Below are 17,523 nucleotides of genomic sequence, written 5' to 3' on the forward strand. Positions count from 1 at the left end.
GTAGGTTCCCCAGGCCCATAGACAGATGCTAGGTTATTTAGCATAGTGATTGAATTTGAGGCACCAGTTGCCTTTCAATGATCTGTTGCAGCTGAAATTAAATAGTCCTTTCTTTTATACCTCTACAAGGCTTGGTTAACTCCTATTTACAGATGGAATTTTACAGCCAGCATATTTTATAGAGCACTTACCCTAATGATAATAACAGAAACACCTTACAATTGTGTCAGCTTGACTGTTTATAAAACACTTTCATATGCATCTCATTTGACTCTATGGTACTTCATCTATGCCCTATGAGATGAATGACTTTCTGCCTTGTATTCTAGCCATGTATATACATGAGGCACTATGGTCTGGTGTAAAAATCACAGATTTTGGCTTGAGGCAGAATTGGATTTGAATCCCAGCCCCTCCACTTACTGTGTGAGCTTCTGTTTTCATTGTTTGTAAAGTGGACTTAATAATGCTCATGTTGTAGGATTAATAGGAGCAATGAGATAACTTATAAATTGCAAGACAATTAAAAAGAACACAAGTAGTATTTTCTCAAAATGATTATAGGCTGTTAGCACATAAAAACAGTCACAGTGTTTTCTATCTTTTAGAAAGAAACTCAATATACCCTTTTTGAGTGGACAGGCCTGAGAATGGACAGCCTGGTACATGGAGGCTGAATGGCCTGCCCAGGGCCGATGTGACTGGTAAATGATACAACTGAAATTTGAATTCTAGTCACTTGTTGAAGGATACAGCCCTTATTTCCTTCTTCCATTTCCAGGTATTTTTATTTTCTTTTATTGCTGCCCTCAAATTGGTTGTGTTTCCTTTTGTTTGGCGGGAGAGAATGAACTAAATGACAGAAGCATTCTATCAGTTACTCAATGCCTTCAAATAGCTTTTATTTCTGCATCTGAAAAATGGATCTACTGTTATTGAAATGAGTCTTGGAGTTTTGATAGGACTAAGAACTAATACTAAGCATCCAGGATTAGTCCAAGCTCATGAGCAAATTGAATTACTCACATTGAATTGTCTCACATTCCAGTTCCATTAGAAAATGGCAAATGGCAAGAAATCAGCCATACACTCACTGGGCGGGCAGAGTGTCTTTTTATTTAGGTAACATTGGTTACAATACTATATCAATTTCAGGAGTACAACTTCACACCTCCATACAGGAGTGTACCACACCGACCACCGAAGACCTGGTGCCATTCACCACTATACAGCTGATCCCCTCTGCCAGTTTTTCCCACCTCCCTTCGCTTCCCTTCTCCTCTGGTAATCAACATTTTTTTTGTCAGAAGATTAGAATTTGTTCATTTGGGCTTTGTGATCTGAACGCTCTGGACCTCCAACTACTTTTTAGAGATAGGTAGTGTCATATAAAGCAGTAGTTCCAAACTCTCATGTGTAGCAGAATCACACGTTGGGCCCAGCCCCAGAGTTTGGGTTTCACTAGGCCTGTTGGGGAAGGTGCAGAGAAAGCACTGGGGAGTCTGTTTCCACGCAGTCAGTGTTGCTGGTCCAAGAATCATGGTTGAAAACACTTTGATGAGGAGAATAAAGGAATGAATACTGAAATTGGACAGATCTGGGTTTAAATTCAAGCCTCACCACCTAAAATGTTCAAATTAAATTACTCTGTGTCTCAGCTTACCCTTCGTAGAGTGGGGATGACAGTAGCTCCTACCTTATGCATTGATGTTGTGAGGATCAAATTAATGTTCACAAAGCCCTCAGAACAGTGCCTGCTGTATTAGTTTGGTTGTTAATGTTGTTATTATAGAGGTAAAGACCCTGGGCCAGATCCACTAGGAGTGGGGAAAGAGCTTTGATATGGAAGTCATGTCATTCTTTTACATGAATGGGAGAACTTGACCCTGGTTTTCTGGAGCTGGGGATACTTTGGTGCAGAGCTCTCAACTCTAAGTGTGATTTCCACTCTCCTATGTTCTGGTTCACTAGTCTTCTTAACTCCTCACCACTTGCATCTCTCAACACCCTTAAGTGTCTCCTCTCTTAACCAGGCAGTGGCAGTTCATGCTTGGCCACAGGGCTCTATGGCAGATGCTACAAGCATCTTTGGGAAATTATGGCAATATATTTATTCCTGGGAGCATTTATAAAGTGCTGCTTCCATTCTCACCCATGGTTTGATGTTTCAGAGTCCCAGCTAATTCTCCTGTTAAAAAAGCTTAAAGTGGCCCTCCCTGGTGGCGCAGCGGGTTAAAGCACTGCACTGAGAAGCTAAAGCTACTTCCGCATGAGTTCAAATCCCGCCTGCCCCGGAGGAGACCACATGACGAGGCAGACCTCTCCTGACCCGCCCGCTGCTCCCCTCAGCAGTGTACTTCGTCGATCTGCCTGTTCTGCTCCCCGCTCTGTCTCTGGTGAAGCCTCTCACCGCCCCTGAGCCTCTGGCCTGTACCCCAGTTCTGTATGTACAAATAAATAAATCTTTAAAAAAAAATTTAAAAAAAAAAAAAAAAAGCTTAAAGTTCTGGTGCAGCCAACGAGAGGAATGTAGCAAGTTTGGAGTCCATTCATCCTGTTCTCTGTTCTGCCCCCCTTGGCCCGATGTTCCCGATGTGCCTCTAGTTTTGATCATAATGAAGAAGGTTGTTGTCATCATCAGGATGCAGCATGGTGTCCTGATTGCAGGAAATTGGACAAAGCTGGGTAGAAGCTAACTGATTCTCAATCTTTATGATGACTATTGTGTTTTTAAAGATTAACTTCTGCATTTCATTGTGGTGGCTGATCCTGGTATGGTGGAGGGGAAGGTTAATAATGCCCAGTGGGTCCATTAGCTTTAGCCAAGTCTTTCTTGATACGCTAAAATGGAATGTAGCTATCACCCACTGTGGCTTTCTCCCTCTGCTCATTAGTTAATGTCAGGACTTCACGGGCACAGAGCAAAAGCAAAACAAAACAAAAACAAAACGGGGATGGGTTTGCATGTCCCCATTTGCCTTCTCCCTTTACACTCACCAGCTGACAGTAATTTATATCTTTCCACAAAGGAAAGTATGCCTTAATGATAAGAGTCCTGACTTATAAATTGAGAAACCTCAATTCTGGAACTAATATCTTTGTGTATGACCTTGGATATGTATGAGCTAGATTTTAGGGGCCTTTGAATCCTTTTCTGAAGAGTAGGGTGACCCCAGTCATCCCATCTCACAGGGTCGTTAAATAGCTAATGAGATAATATGACTGGTCATGCTTTGGATATTGGTTGGCGTTTTGTGGTCATAAGAGATAATTTTTAAAAGATTTATTTATTTATGCGCATAGAGCTGGGGAGCAGGCCAGAGGCCCAGGTGTGGTGAGAGGCTTCACCAGAGACAGAGCGGGGAACAGAACAGGCAGATCGACGAAGTACACTGCTGAGGGGAGCAGCGGGCGGGTCAGGAGAGGTCTGCTACGCCATTTGGGTGGCCTCCGATGTGGGGATCGAACTCATGCTGGAGTGGCTTTAGCTTCCACGTGCAGTGCTTTAACCCACTGCGCCACCAGGGAGGGCCCCATAAGAGATAATTTTTATACCCAACAAATTCGGTTCAGCGGCCCTGTGCTTCCCACTCCTGCCAACCCCCACCCCCATACCTACCCAACGCTGTCATGAGAACAACAATCCTTATAATTTTTGAAAACCAAACATTAAATTAAATAATTGTATATTTTACAGAACTAAACATTACACGATCGTTCAATATTTTCCAAAAGGCAAAGGACAAAAATTCTTCACAATAGAAAGCACAGGGAACTCCTATCTACTCGGTGCTGCAAATGGATCCCTTTTAGGACTAAAGGTACTTGCCAGCACTGACCGGTAGATGTCAGTGTTTGACAAGCACAGAGTTATTCGCGGAAGCACCCGCATTAGCGTCTGGCTCTATTTCAGCTACTAAGTTTCTCTGCAAAGGAGAGGGAGTTTGTGTAACTGAAGCAAAGATTTTGCTTTCTCACTTCTCTCCCCGTCTTGCGGAAAACAGCCTGATGCTCTGGGTAAGTCGCCGTTATCTTCACTTTCAGTGATTCCATTTATAGATCTGCAGTCTGCCTAGAAGTTTAAAACACAAAATAAAACATGTGCTTAGCTCCCTGAAGGCCACATACTTGGTTTTCTTCACAAAGGTGTTTTTCTTTTTCCTGGCCATACTTCCTGTCCTCTCCTTAGTGTAATATGAATCAAATATAACAAGGAAATACTGTTCTTTGGGGCCCAGGTTGCAAAGCTCTCACAAGGCCTTTATATTTTGCTACCGAGTGACACTTGTTCTGATTTCAAATCATTTTCTAAAAATGGCAGCTGGTTGGTGTGTCATCTTTAAAAAGAAGATGCCTCTTTGATTTTACACTTTCACCAGCAGGCTTTAAAGGAGTTACTGTAATTAGGTTCTGGCTGTGTCTGTTGAACTCAGATTTGCTCACCTTTTCTTGGGGGAAGGTGAATTCCTGTTGGTTTCTTATCACATTTTGGATCAGGGAGGAAATGTACAGTGAATTCAGACTGAAGGTAGTGATGAAACCAACTTAACTCCTTGAGAAGGCCCCCTGCTTTGGGATTTGGGGGTTCATACTTGCAGGGCTTCTACTTTTGAACCATTTTCAAGTGGTGAGTGTTTACATGTCCCTCTTATGCGTTAGAGCTGCCTGCTCAGATGCATTTAGAAAGCATTTTGCGGAGTAATTTGAAATTGCAGCATCTCTTTCTTTAGTTTGCTCTCATCCCTGTTGCCTTCCAGTTGGCTAACACAAAGTCACTTTGGCCACCCTTTCTGGAGCCCAGTGGAGGGGGTCTAGGATATGACGGCACTGAAGTCACTGTTGTGACTCCCAGTGCGAGCAGTGCCTTGTCGCAGCATCCTTCATGCCTGCTGGCCAGGAGCTGGCCTTGTCCTGGGGATGAGTCAGCACACACAGCCGCTTGCTCCCGGAGGCGGGCTTGGCTCTGGCTCCAAGGTCCCCTTAGATCTGCTTCTCAATGTCCCCAGGTCGCCTGGGTGGTGTTTGCAGTTTTGCAGGAAAGGCCCCGCATCCTCTTGTAGGCTCATGCCCAGTACCTTGCCCCTCTCCAGTTTGTTCTGAGATCTTACCCCTTCCTAACTCTGCAAACACCTTGTTCCTGTATAGGTCAGCCTTCAGCCTGGCATCTCCCACCTCTTTCTCTTTGCTGCTCCCCTCTACCTTCCTACACAGGAGACAGTTAAAGGCGGCAGTTTTGAGCTCAGACATACCTCAGCCATTTGCTGTGCGTCTGTCATGAGGTAAATTCCATTATTCCTTTGAGCCTCAGTTTTTTAATAACTGAACCTACCTTGCCGGATTTTGGGAGGCTTACTTGAGGTAATGAATGTAAAGCAACTAGCACTTCGTAGGAGTTAGGTAGTCCATAGCTGCTGCTGTTAATTTTATTGTTATGACTGTTCTCCTCATTGTCTGCCTGCTCTCCTACCTCTCTCCTCCCTTTCACTGTTTACTATCTCTCATGACTGGGTTATCCTTACATATACGCATTCCCATCTACTCACTATCCATTTCCTCTTGTTACAGCAATTATATTTTGAATTCCAGAGCTTTTTCTTGTTCTTTCTTGCTTGTAGCACCTTGTCTATATTTTATACATGCAAAGGCCATCTCAAATCATTCTGAAGACAATAGAATTAAAAGCAATTCTCTTTTGTTCTCAGAATTATCTATATTCCAGGGTCTTTTTGAATTCCCTACTTAATACCATTTGCTCAATTACCTAGGTCCAGCTCCAGTGCCACAATCTCCATAATATCATCCTTAATCTCCCAAATTGGAGGCAAATATTCTGTCACCAGTGATTTGCAATTTTTTAATGTGTAGTACTGGATAACAGATAGCTACATGCTTTTTGTATCTCAACTAGACTTCCCTTGGATTGTACAGTGCTGGGCTCAAGGACAGTGCTGAACTTTCTGACTTCCCTGTGGGTGCCTAGTACTGGGCTCCCTGAATTTATGAAGATAGGGAGGGACTTTGTCAGCCACACCACAATGTGAAAATCATGAAAGACAAGAATATTCTGGTAGACCAAGAATTGCGGTAGTTGACGGTGGAGGTGGTGGATCTTTTCTAGAATTCTTTGCAAATGTTTGTGTCTTCATCGGACTGGGTTAAGTGAAGTGGAGACATGCCTGAAGTGAGAGATTGGTCAAGTGAACTGTTGTGGTTCTCTAAGAACAATGAGTGTGGGTCCTCTGAAGTGCATTGCTGGGGATGTCCTGTCCCCTTGCAGCAAACAGCCGACCTCATCAACATAGGTAAGTTAGCAGGGACCTGGGTAAAAAAGTCTGAGCAGTGGGCTTAGACTGCGTCAGGGTAGATTTCAGAGAGGAATAACACATATCTGAATGTTTTCATTCAAGATACTCAGAAGGCAATCCTTCACAATAAGTGGCATTGCATAAATGAGGAAATTGCCTTTCTTTCTGCTTGAGGCCTGTCAGTCTCACACGTATGACACAAGGCAAGGCCAAGGCCTGATTGATTGGACTGGTACGGATACAATCAGTCACTTTCACATTTAGACAGCTTATTACTTACATGTGACAGTGAAGAGAAAGTGGAAGGTGCCAGCTCCCTGTGGTTTTTGTCCCCTACACTGAAAAGGATGACATGGAGACAAAGTGGGCTGGATGATGTGGTGGGACATCTCATGACTGGGGAGGCCAATCTAGACTGCCCCTGAGTAGTTTTCTATTATGCAGAGTACATGGTTATATATATTTACATTATAAATTACATTTATATCCAAGATTTCTATTTTTAAATGTATATGAAATTATATATGTATATACACATGCAAGCAGCTTTATATTCTGAGAGGGGAGGGCAGAAAACCCCACACTTTGTTAGCATCCAGGAGATGCTGAGAAACTGTCAGAGAAGGTGGAGAGGTGAGCGGGGGACATGGCCTCCTAGGAGCTGCTTATTGGCCTCCTGCCCTCTCAACTTCCAGGAGGACCAGAAAGTGTCCCATGGAGATTCAGGGTATCAAGCCACTTACTTGCTGGGATCATTCCTTCTTTGGAGCCCAAACACATGTTAACAGCATATAAAAACTTCTGAAGAAGTCCCTCCTCCTCCACACACATACACCTCCTTCTCATCAGAGTTTAGGGGTTTCAGCAATCACCTTGATCATCCAGTAGACTTCTGACTCAACTGAAGCTGATTCAAGTCCTTGCTTTCTTACACAGGATTTTTTCATCATAAGAAGCATCTAAGAAACTTCCAGTCAGGAGGACAGACCTCTGAATCTGTGCTCCTTGTGCCTGGCACCTCAGGTTTTCTTTCCTGCTCACGTCCTGATCATTGGCTTTTGTAGCCTTCAGTACACCTGTCCCTGTGCCTCCTTACTGCTTTGCCCCATCTTGGAGCAGCAGTTTGACTGGCTGTCAAATCTAAAAACCTGCAGCCGCTCACTCCCTTACCTAGTTTTTGTTCTGCCTTGACCTTGGGTTCACAGGTGTTTCTTGATCGCTGGCAGCCTCTTTGCCTAGGAGCTAAGCTGTCGCCTAGCACAGAGCGCTCCTTTGGGCACATCACTACTAGCGCTTTGGATCCTACTAGCTCTCTGGAGCCTGATTTGCTACCCTGGATCTTCCTGTCTATGTTCTCAGCACTACAAGCTTTCAGAAACCTGCACATTGACAGAGTTTAAGCCAGCACAAGAGGCCCCAATCAGTGCTATGATAGGACAGCTCTGGACTTAGTATGATTGACCCAGTGCCCACAGTAGGACATAGTGCTGCTTCTGTCAGATACGACAGTGAAGGCAACTTTAACTCTGCTGCCCTGGAGCCAGACAGACAGAATGTGCTTAGGCCAGGAGAGTTTGTTGTGAGGAGTCACTAGGTGTTTGCTCCCTCACTATGAGTCCGTGGGTTAGAGATGAGTCTTTCTGGAGATGTCTATCTTGAGAAGTCCTTTTTATTTCTTTGAAACAATTGTTTTGTTAGAGAAGTTTTAGATTCATAACGGAATTGAGAAATATAGAGGCTTTGTATGGACACGCTGCTCTTTCGCAAGCACAGCCTCCTCCGTTATTAGCATCCCCACTATTGTGGGGCATTGCTACAATTGATGAACCTACATTGACACCCATAACCCATAATTTACATTAGGACTGAGGCTTGCTGTGCAGTCTATGGGATTTGGACAAATGTATAGTGACCTGTTTCACAGTAATGCCATACGGAGTATTTTCACTGTCCTAGAAATCATCTGTGATTCACTTATTAATGCCTCTCCTCTGGCAACGACTCATCTTTTCATTGTCTCCACAGTTTTGTCTTTTCCAGAATTCCATATAGTAGAAATTGTGCAGTATGTAGCCTTTTCAAATTCATTTCTGTGACTTAACAATGTAATTTGGTAAAAATAGTAAATAAGTAATAGACAGTTAAGTTTCTTCCATGACTTTTCATGGATTGATAGTTCATTTTTTTTTTTTTTAGCACTGAATAACATGTCATTGTCTGGGTGAATCACTTATCCATTCAGCTATTGAAGGGCATTTGCTTGTTTCCTAGGTTTAGCAATTATAAAATAATTTGGGCAATTATAAAACTCCTATAAAACGTTTGTGTGTAGGTTTTCCACTCCCAGATACCAGTTTGTCCAAAGGAGCACAATTGTGGGATCATATGGTAAGAATGTGTTTTGTTTTGTAAGAAACCACCAAACTGTTTTCCAAAATAGCTGTACTATTTTGCATTCCCACCAGCAATGAGACTTTCTGCTACTCCATACTTCATTAGCATTTTTGTGTTATCTCTGATTGGGATTTTGCCATTCTAATAAGCATGTAGTGAGATCTAATTCTTGTTTTAGCTTACATTTCCACAATGATATGTGATGTGGAGCATCTTTTTATGTGCTGAGCAATATTTTTAATGCAATCATGTCAGCACAGTGGCAACCCTAATTGTGGTTGGGGTTGAGAGTAGAAACTTGTTCATTCATATGTATTTCCATACTTAAATTCAACATACATTTGCTGAGTGTTTTCTATGGACCAGGCACTGTGGTAGGCCCATAGGTACTAGATAATATTTTATTTTTATTTATTTATACATGCAACAACTGGGGTCTAGGCAAGAGGTACAGGGAGTGAGAGGATTCACCAGAACAGGTGCATCTACTGAAACGCACTGCTGAGGGGAGCAGTGTATTCAAGAGAAGTCTGCTGTGCCATGTGGGTCACCCCCCTGGCTGGAGATTAAACTCATGCTGCAGTGGCTGCTGATGGCTTCCTAGTGTTGTGCTTTAACCCCTTGTGCTATCCGGGAGGTCCCTACGTACTATTCTTGAATCTCATTAAATTCCAGTGGTGCTATGGAAAGAAGAACATTAAACAAGCAAGCAAAAAACAATCAGATTAAATCAGGCACTGACAAGTGTTATAAAGAAAATGAATTGGTGGGCTAGCTCAGAAAGGTCTGCCTGAGCAGGAGTTAGGTGATTTCATAAATTTCAGGAGGCATGGCTTCTAGGCATTGGGAACAGCTAGTACTGAGGCCGTGAGTTGGGACTCTGCGTCTCGGTTGAAGGAATATAAATAAATATGGCTCAGAGAATCTTCACAAAAGGCTGTGGTGGTGGGTTTTGGAGGGGAAGGAGGTGGCATTGTGAGAGCTTCTCAGCTGGGCCTCCTTTCATCGACATCTCGTCAGATGTAAAAGGACTCAGCTGATGGGCCCCCTCTCCAGACTCAAGGAAACTCAAGACAAGACATTCATGGTCTATGACACTGATTCTGATATTCAGGAGTCGGCGGACATGATGGGACTCCTCTTTTTAAAAGGGAAAAAAAAAACAACTTTTCTCTGTCTCTCTCTCATTTTCTCCATATACACCTAGTGAAAGAATTTAACAAATTCACACTAAAAAATTAGTAGTTGCTTATAATCCCCCTCATAGGTATTTGCCTTTTTAAAGACTTAAGGGAAAAGGAACAAATACAGAGAGGAGTGATGAAATGACTGAGCCTGGAGTGTTGGAATTTTGAACCCTGGCTTGCTCAGTAAAGGAGAAATCTCCTTATTCCTATTAATATCTCTCATCCATGCTTTCCAGAGTCATGTCCCAGCTGCACCTCCATAAGGTCTCCTTGCCACTGTGCATTCCCTTCCCAGATCTGGCTCTAGATGTGTGCACACAGCCTCTGGGGACCGTCCACATTTCCATCAGCTGCTGGAGTCCATTTTCTTGAACGTTGGTTTCCTGCCTGAAGTCAGGAACAATTTCTCCCCTCCACCCATGAGCTTGGAAATCTGACAAAGATGATTAAGATCATTGCCATCAAATTTTTATCTGCTATAAGCAAAAAACAGGAAACAAGAAATAAAGGCACGGCTCAGCAATAGCTTCTGAGTGGGTAACATGGGAGAACTTTTTCTTAAATTCTCTTTTCCATGTACCTTCCCACCCACATGTTCTTAGTCAGAATTATTTTTTGCATATCAGTTTCTGAGGATGACAAGAAACTTGCCCTTTTCTTAACTGTGGTTTTCAGAAGCAGATTATTCTACACTTAGTTGAGACCTCTTACCAAACCCTTGGAATAAATAATACCCTGGGCTCAGGAAGTGGGTGTTGAATAGAAATTTATGACTCATAATGGGGTGTCAAAATAGCCACTGCTGATGCCTCAGTCCCTTATCACTTTTGGAAAGGACATTGGGTAGAGCCACACTGTCCTCGAGTTAAGATGCTGTGATTGAGGGAATGTTCTAATAACAACATCAGCTGCTCTTGATATTTGAAAGTCCCAGGTTGAGTAGTGACCTTCCTCAAAGGTGACTTGGATTTAGCCTGACAAGGCAGCTGATCTCTGAGGAGGAGACCAGAGCACATCTCCAGCATGGAGCAGTCCAGAACCTAAGGAGGAAAAGACCAGAGTTTCCCTTGCCTGCGTACTGAGGTGCTTGATCTCTCTTGCTATAAACCAGTAGGGAACATTTCTAGGGTGCAGGCCTTTGCTGTTCTCTCCACTGCTGGAGGAAATGAGAAAGGTCGCTCTCTCACTAGGCCTGTGGGGCTAAGGGCAGCCTCCTCTTGAGCCCCTCTCTGGGAATGTTGCCTCACAGACTTTCCTGGGAGCCCAGAAACTGCACTGTGGTTGACCCTGTGACTTACTCCACTGCTGAACCCAGTCTTTTGGTCACCTGGGTGTCCCTCATTGAACTGTGAAGCAGGCTGTGCTCTCACATTGTTATGTTGTCTCCTTCCCAGGCTGTTAGGGGGAGGGCCAATAGCCTTTCCAGTGAACTGGCACTATTGCTCACTTCCTGTTTCCCAATCTTGGCTTCCCCTTCTTATGGTCTCTGAGTGGTGTAGGTAACCCCCTCATTGAGCTTGCTTAGTTCCACATAAGGAGGGAGAATCACCCACATACATAAGTAGGGTGGAAGTAAGAATACCTATGCCGTGGGTTGGGTCTAAGTGTGCAAAAGAATTGTAGAAGAAGAGGGTTAGTTTCATATACTCCTATCATTGCCAAGTTCAAAAGCTCTTGGTTGTTTGACTAAGAATTCTTTAGAACGCTAGATGACACAAGTAGACAAAGGAGTTCTTTCCAGAGAAGCTCCATGGCTTGGCCCATTCTAAGTTCAGATACTATTATTGAAGAGAAACATAAGGTGGTTGTTCTAGAAGTGGCCTTTTGCCAAGATGCATGCTAGTTCCTTCATGAATCTTGAATTTCCATTTGCATGTTTGGCTTTTTTTGCATGTTTGATATTTAACTGAAACATTTCAGCTTTGACTTCAAGTCTAGAGCAATTGTATCTGGCATTTTATATTTAGTTAGTGTCATGTGATACTCTGTAGAGGTCTCTAATGAATTCTGCAAAGCATTCTGGGACTCTCCTATTGTCTTTCAGTATTAAGGACAAATGGTAGGTAGAAATGGTAGGATATTCATAAGTGATAATAAAATTGTCTAGTACCATGCTTTTTTGTGAAGTGCTGTTTCTCAAACTATGTTACATAAGGTGTTCTACAAAATGGAAAATGTGGTTCTGCTAAGATGTAAAAAGTTGCCTTACATTGTTTTCCATTTTTGTACCTTATTTGATTTCTCCCCTCAGGTAGAGTCCCCAGAACTCTCCCATCATCATGGCACTGGTGACCATTACCATAGTCCCTTGCACTCTTCCCTTCTCTTAAATACAATACTTTTTTGCTAAGTCTGTGATTTTTGAGATTCATTATTTGTGTTAAAGCTCTCATAAGTCCTACTATAAAATTATCTGCTTGACACTGTGTAACCTGTTTTTCCCCAAACTAATTATTTAGCTTCCTTCAACTGAGCAACTTCTTCAAATAGAAACAAAATGTGCCAGAGAATCTACCAACTCAGACAGTTTGGTTGTGGTCAACGTCATGTCGTTTCAGGCATACACATCAGGTGGCAGTGACTGATTGAGCAGTCCCTCCATACCTCATGGTAACAACAGAATCTCCACTAGCTCTGGGGCCAGCTGAAAAAGATCACATTACCCTCAGATAATGACCTTCATTTCCAAAGCATAAAAGTATTTTGATAGTAAATAATACTTAACTTTGGTGGAACTTAAAAAAAGTAAAATCCTCATCATTACATAGAATTCAATCACTTCATTTTTTTTTTTACATTTTAAAAATGTAGTTTTTATTCTTACTAACCCAGAATCAAGCTGAATTTTAAGCTCTGACAGATCATAGAGTTTTGGTTGTCTTTTCCCTGATTTGTAGCTGGTTGTTATTTATTTATTTATTTATTTATTAAATTATTACAAAAGTTTATTTTTACATCATTTTGCACATTTTTTTTTCCATCTCGATTGTAATCCCCGCGGGTTTCCCATCACCAAATCACCCGTGTGCCACCACCATAGTCCCATGCATTTCCCTCCCTTCCCCCCTCCCCCGTTTTTGATCCCATTCCCCACTCCACCCCCACAACATGTCTCTGGTATATGGTTGTTCATTATTTTTGTTATTTTTCTCGCCTGGTCCATTATACTCCTGCTATGAGTGAAATCATCCGGTATTTTTCTTTCTCTTTCTGACTCATCTCACTAAGCATGATCTTTTCCAGCTCCATCCAAGTTGCTGCAAAAGACATGTGTTTCTCTTTTTTGGTTGCTGAGTAATATTCCATTGTATATTTGTACCACATCTTTTTTATCCAGTCATCTACTTTTGGGCATTTGGGCTGCTTCCATGGTTTTCCAATTGTAAATAAAGCAGCAATAAACATGGGGGTGCAAGTATCTTTTTCAATCAGTATTTTTGTGTCTTTTGGGTAGATACCTAGGAGTGGGATTGCTGGGTCGTAGGGAAGCTCCATGTTTAGCAGTTTGAGGAACCTCCAAACAGTTTTCCATAGTGGTTGTACTCGTTTGCATTCCCACCAGCAGTGCAGGAGAGTTCCTTTTTCTCCACATCCTCGCCAACATTTGTTGTTGGTAGTTGTTTGAAGATGTGCCATTCTCACTGGGGTGTGGTATCTCATTGTGGTTTTAATTTGCATCTCCCTTATTACGAATGTCGATCACTTCATTTTTAGAAGTCTAAAGAGTTTAAGTATCTGCTCAAAGGTGGTAGCTATTTAGGATAGAGTTAAAGTTTCTAGTTTTGCTTTTATTTTAACACAATACTACTTTCCTGACATCTATCTCTGTCTGTCTGCTTATGCAGGGTTCCTCCTCTCCCATCACATTCTTTAAAGTGTGCTCTGCTTTCACCTGAGAGATTCTGGGAAACAACCTTAGGGGCCCAGAAGGGTGCAGGATGAACAGAGAACCAAGAGAGGTTAGGGAAGGACCCGCTATTTTAAGACACAGAAGCTTTGACTTTTTCAGCTTAATATAGTAGATTTGGGATGAGCTTTCTTTGGAGGGAACTGTTTCTAAGAAAATTTGCAAACCAGATGAAAGATTAATTTTCTGTGTTCTGGAGAGAGTAAAGTAATTTTTCTAAATGAATTAGAACTTTACATAGGCACAGTCAAAAGAGTCTAGATATAAATCTAAGTGAGCTTTAAGGTCATTTTTGATTTCTCAAGTGACCTAGAAGGAAAGAAGTGTGTGTGTGTGTGTGGGGGGGGGTTGTGTGCAGTGGGAGGTATATCTCTACCAAAGCTTTCTCACCAGTCAAGTCAGGCTTTGGGACAATCTGATAGAGGAGTAGGAGCTTGATAGTACTAACCAGTAGGTTCTAGTAAGTTTAGAAGTGACTGGTACTGTCACTTCTAGACCACTGTTTGTGGTCTATTTTCCAGTATCCCCCACAGTTTCCATTACAGCCAGAGAGATGTGGCCTGGGAGTAGCCCAATGACTATTGGAAGCCAGATGTCTGAAAGTCTGGTCCTCTGAATGGGGGACAAGGTATTTTAGGGGTAGAAATTCCCAGGGATTCAGGGGCTAGGCACCCTATGAATAATTAATTCACTGGTCTTTTAATTAAGATGTATTTTTAAAAAAGATTTATTTATTTGTGTTTACAGAACTGGGATACAGGCTAGAGGTGTGGGGGGTGAGAGAATTCACCAGAGACAGAGTGGGGAGCAGGAACAGGCAGACTGATGAAGTACACTGCTGAGGGGAGCAACAGGCGGGTCAGGAGAGGTCTGCTATGCCATGTGGGTCACCTCTGGGTTGGGGATTGAACTCATGCTGAAGTGGCTTTGGCTTCTTTTTTTTTTTTTTTTAAGATTTATTTATTTGTGCATACAGAACTGGGGTACAAGCCAGAGACTCAGGGGTGGCGAAAGACTTCACCAGAGACAGAGTGGGGAGCAGAACAGGCAGATCGACGAATTATGCTGCTGAGGGGAGCAGCGGGCGGGTCAGGAGAGGTCTGCCACGCCATGTGGTCACCTCCGGGGCAGGCGGGAATCGAACTCATGAAGAAGTGGTTTCAGCTTCTTAGTGCAGTGCTTTAACCCTCTGTGCCACCAGGGAGGGCCGGCTTTGGCTTCTTAATGCTGTACTTTAACCCACGGTGCCACCAGGGAGGGCCCAGTATTTTGTTTTTTAAATAAAATTTTTATTGATTGCACATTGATATAATACTATAGAAGTCTCAGGAGCATAGCTTCCCACCTTTGTGAGTGTACTTCACCATTCCCACCACCAGAGTTCTAGTGCATTAGGCTCTCAAATTAACCCTCTCTATCCTCTGCTCCTACCTCTTCCTTTTGGAAACAGCACTTTTTCAAATGACAATACATCTGACAATGTTTTACAAATTGATTTTTAAAAATATTAGTTTTTATTGATGTAATGTTGGTTTCCAGCACTGTATGTGGCTTCTCAGCTGTATGTCACTCACCACCAAACCATCCAAACCACCATAGTCCACTAACCTCCCCCATCCTTTACTTTTGATCCTGCTTTCTTGTTCTGGTAGCCTCAATTTTACAGTCAGATTTCTAGGGTTTGCTTTGATTTAGTATTGTCTGTTCCTTTGTTTGGTTTCTCTGTATTCCACAAATGAGTGAACTCATCTACTTGTTTTATTCCATCTGACTTATTTCATTGTAGCATGATCCTCTTCAGTTCTATTCATGTTGTTAGATATGGCAAGAGTTCATCTTTTTTTTTTTAATCACTTACTACTGTCCCATTGTGTATATATATTACATTTTCTTGATCCACATATCTGTCCTCTGCTACTTAGGCTGTTTCCATAGGTTGACTATTGTAAATAGTTCTGCAGTGAACACAGGAGTGTATATATCCCTTGGAATTAGTGACTTTTGATCATGGGCATATTTAATATTTTGAGAAACATTCATACTGTTTTCCATAGGGGTTAGACCAGTCTACATTCCCATCAAGAGTATAGGTGTCATTATTCCTTTTTAAAAACCAGATAGGTCAAACCAAGAAGATCCTTTCATTTCATATATGGCATTGGTGTCTGTGATGGTCAATTTTATGTATCAGTTGGGCCAGTTGTAGTGTCCAACTGTTTGGTCCAACACCAAACTTGTTGCTATGGAGGCATTGCATAGATGTGTTTTGCAGCTGAAGTCAGTTACACTAAGTAAAGCATTATTACCATAATGTGGGTGGGCTCATCCAATCAGTTAAAAGCTTTAACAAAAACTGAGGTTTCCCAGAGAGGGAGAAATTTTGCTGCAAGACATTAATATAGAAATTCTGCCTGAGTTTCCAGCTTGCTGGCCTGCCCTGTATGTTTTGGTCTTGCCAGCCTCCACAGTCTGCATGCCAGTTCCTTAAAAAAATCTTCTCATATACACATACACATGTCCTATTGGTTCTGTTTCTTTGGAGAACCCTTACTGATACAGCATCTAAATTGAAACTGTTGTTATGCAACTAATTTTTATCATGAACTTTATGTGCAAGGTCTATAGGCTTTAACTACTCTAGTCAACAGTTTGGTAAACTAGAGTTTGTTTATGACATGAATTTTGTTTGGAAAAGCCTGCATTCTTTTTTAAGGGGACTTTCTCAGAGACCCCCTACCAAATACCACTTTGCATTCACATTCTTATATCACAGAGACAAAACAGTAATTGTTGGACAGAGTTTTCCTCAACTAATAACAATTTTCAGTATTCTCCTGAGTGTATTGCTATCCAGTGGACTGATTACTAGTTCAATTCTTGGAGCTAGGTGAGGCTGAGCTTGCTTTGGCAGTGTGGCATTGTGGCTAGGTATGCTGATTCTGAAACCCGGCTATGTAAAGATCAAGTCTCGGCTTCATCTCTTGTTAGCTGTTAATTTACATCTCTGTGTCATAATTTTTATATTTGTAAAATGACATAATAGTACCTATCTGTATTGCGTTTCTATGAGGAATAATTGAGTTTCTATCTGTAAAGCCTTTAAAACAGTGCTTAGTACATAGTAAATACTCTAGAAATACTACTTATTATTTTTATTGTTATTTTGGCCAGGCAGACATGTGTAGAAATGTTTTATGGTCTCTCCAAAAATATCATTAGAGGAGCAAACCTTTCCGTTTGCTTGACTAGTCATCTTGGAATAGGAGGCAACAAGCTTAAGCTGGTGGAAAAGCAGATAGAACATAGGCCCCTGATGGCTGCGGAGGTGCCACCGCAGTCCTGGACTGCCTGTCTCTCATCTTCACTAGAGAGGAATAAGCTTCCTTCACATTTAACACACTGTTAAATGGTTTGTGGTTATATGCAACCAAACTCAATCCTGATTCAATAAGTGTGAAAAAGAGCTACTACTACCTTTTATACTTGAGAGATTAGATAATCTGGGCAGTAACGTTGTCCAGTAAGTCAGATTGTTGGACTGAGAGGAAAGCATTGGTTAAATAGCCCAGATAAAGTCTAACTTGTATCCTGGAAGGAGGGAAATTTTCTAGACCTACATTTTGAGAGAGGTGTTCTGTTTTTAAAATATAGTCTTATCCCAAGGGTGTCCACTATCGCCACTGCTCTTCAACATAACACTGGAAGTTCTAGCCAGAGCAATAAGACAGGA

The sequence above is a fragment of the Condylura cristata genome, unplaced genomic scaffold (genome assembly GCF_000260355.1).
Source record: "Condylura cristata isolate star-nosed mole 26May11 unplaced genomic scaffold, ConCri1.0 scaffold00019, whole genome shotgun sequence".
NCBI classification, from domain to species: Eukaryota; Metazoa; Chordata; class Mammalia; order Eulipotyphla; family Talpidae; genus Condylura; species Condylura cristata.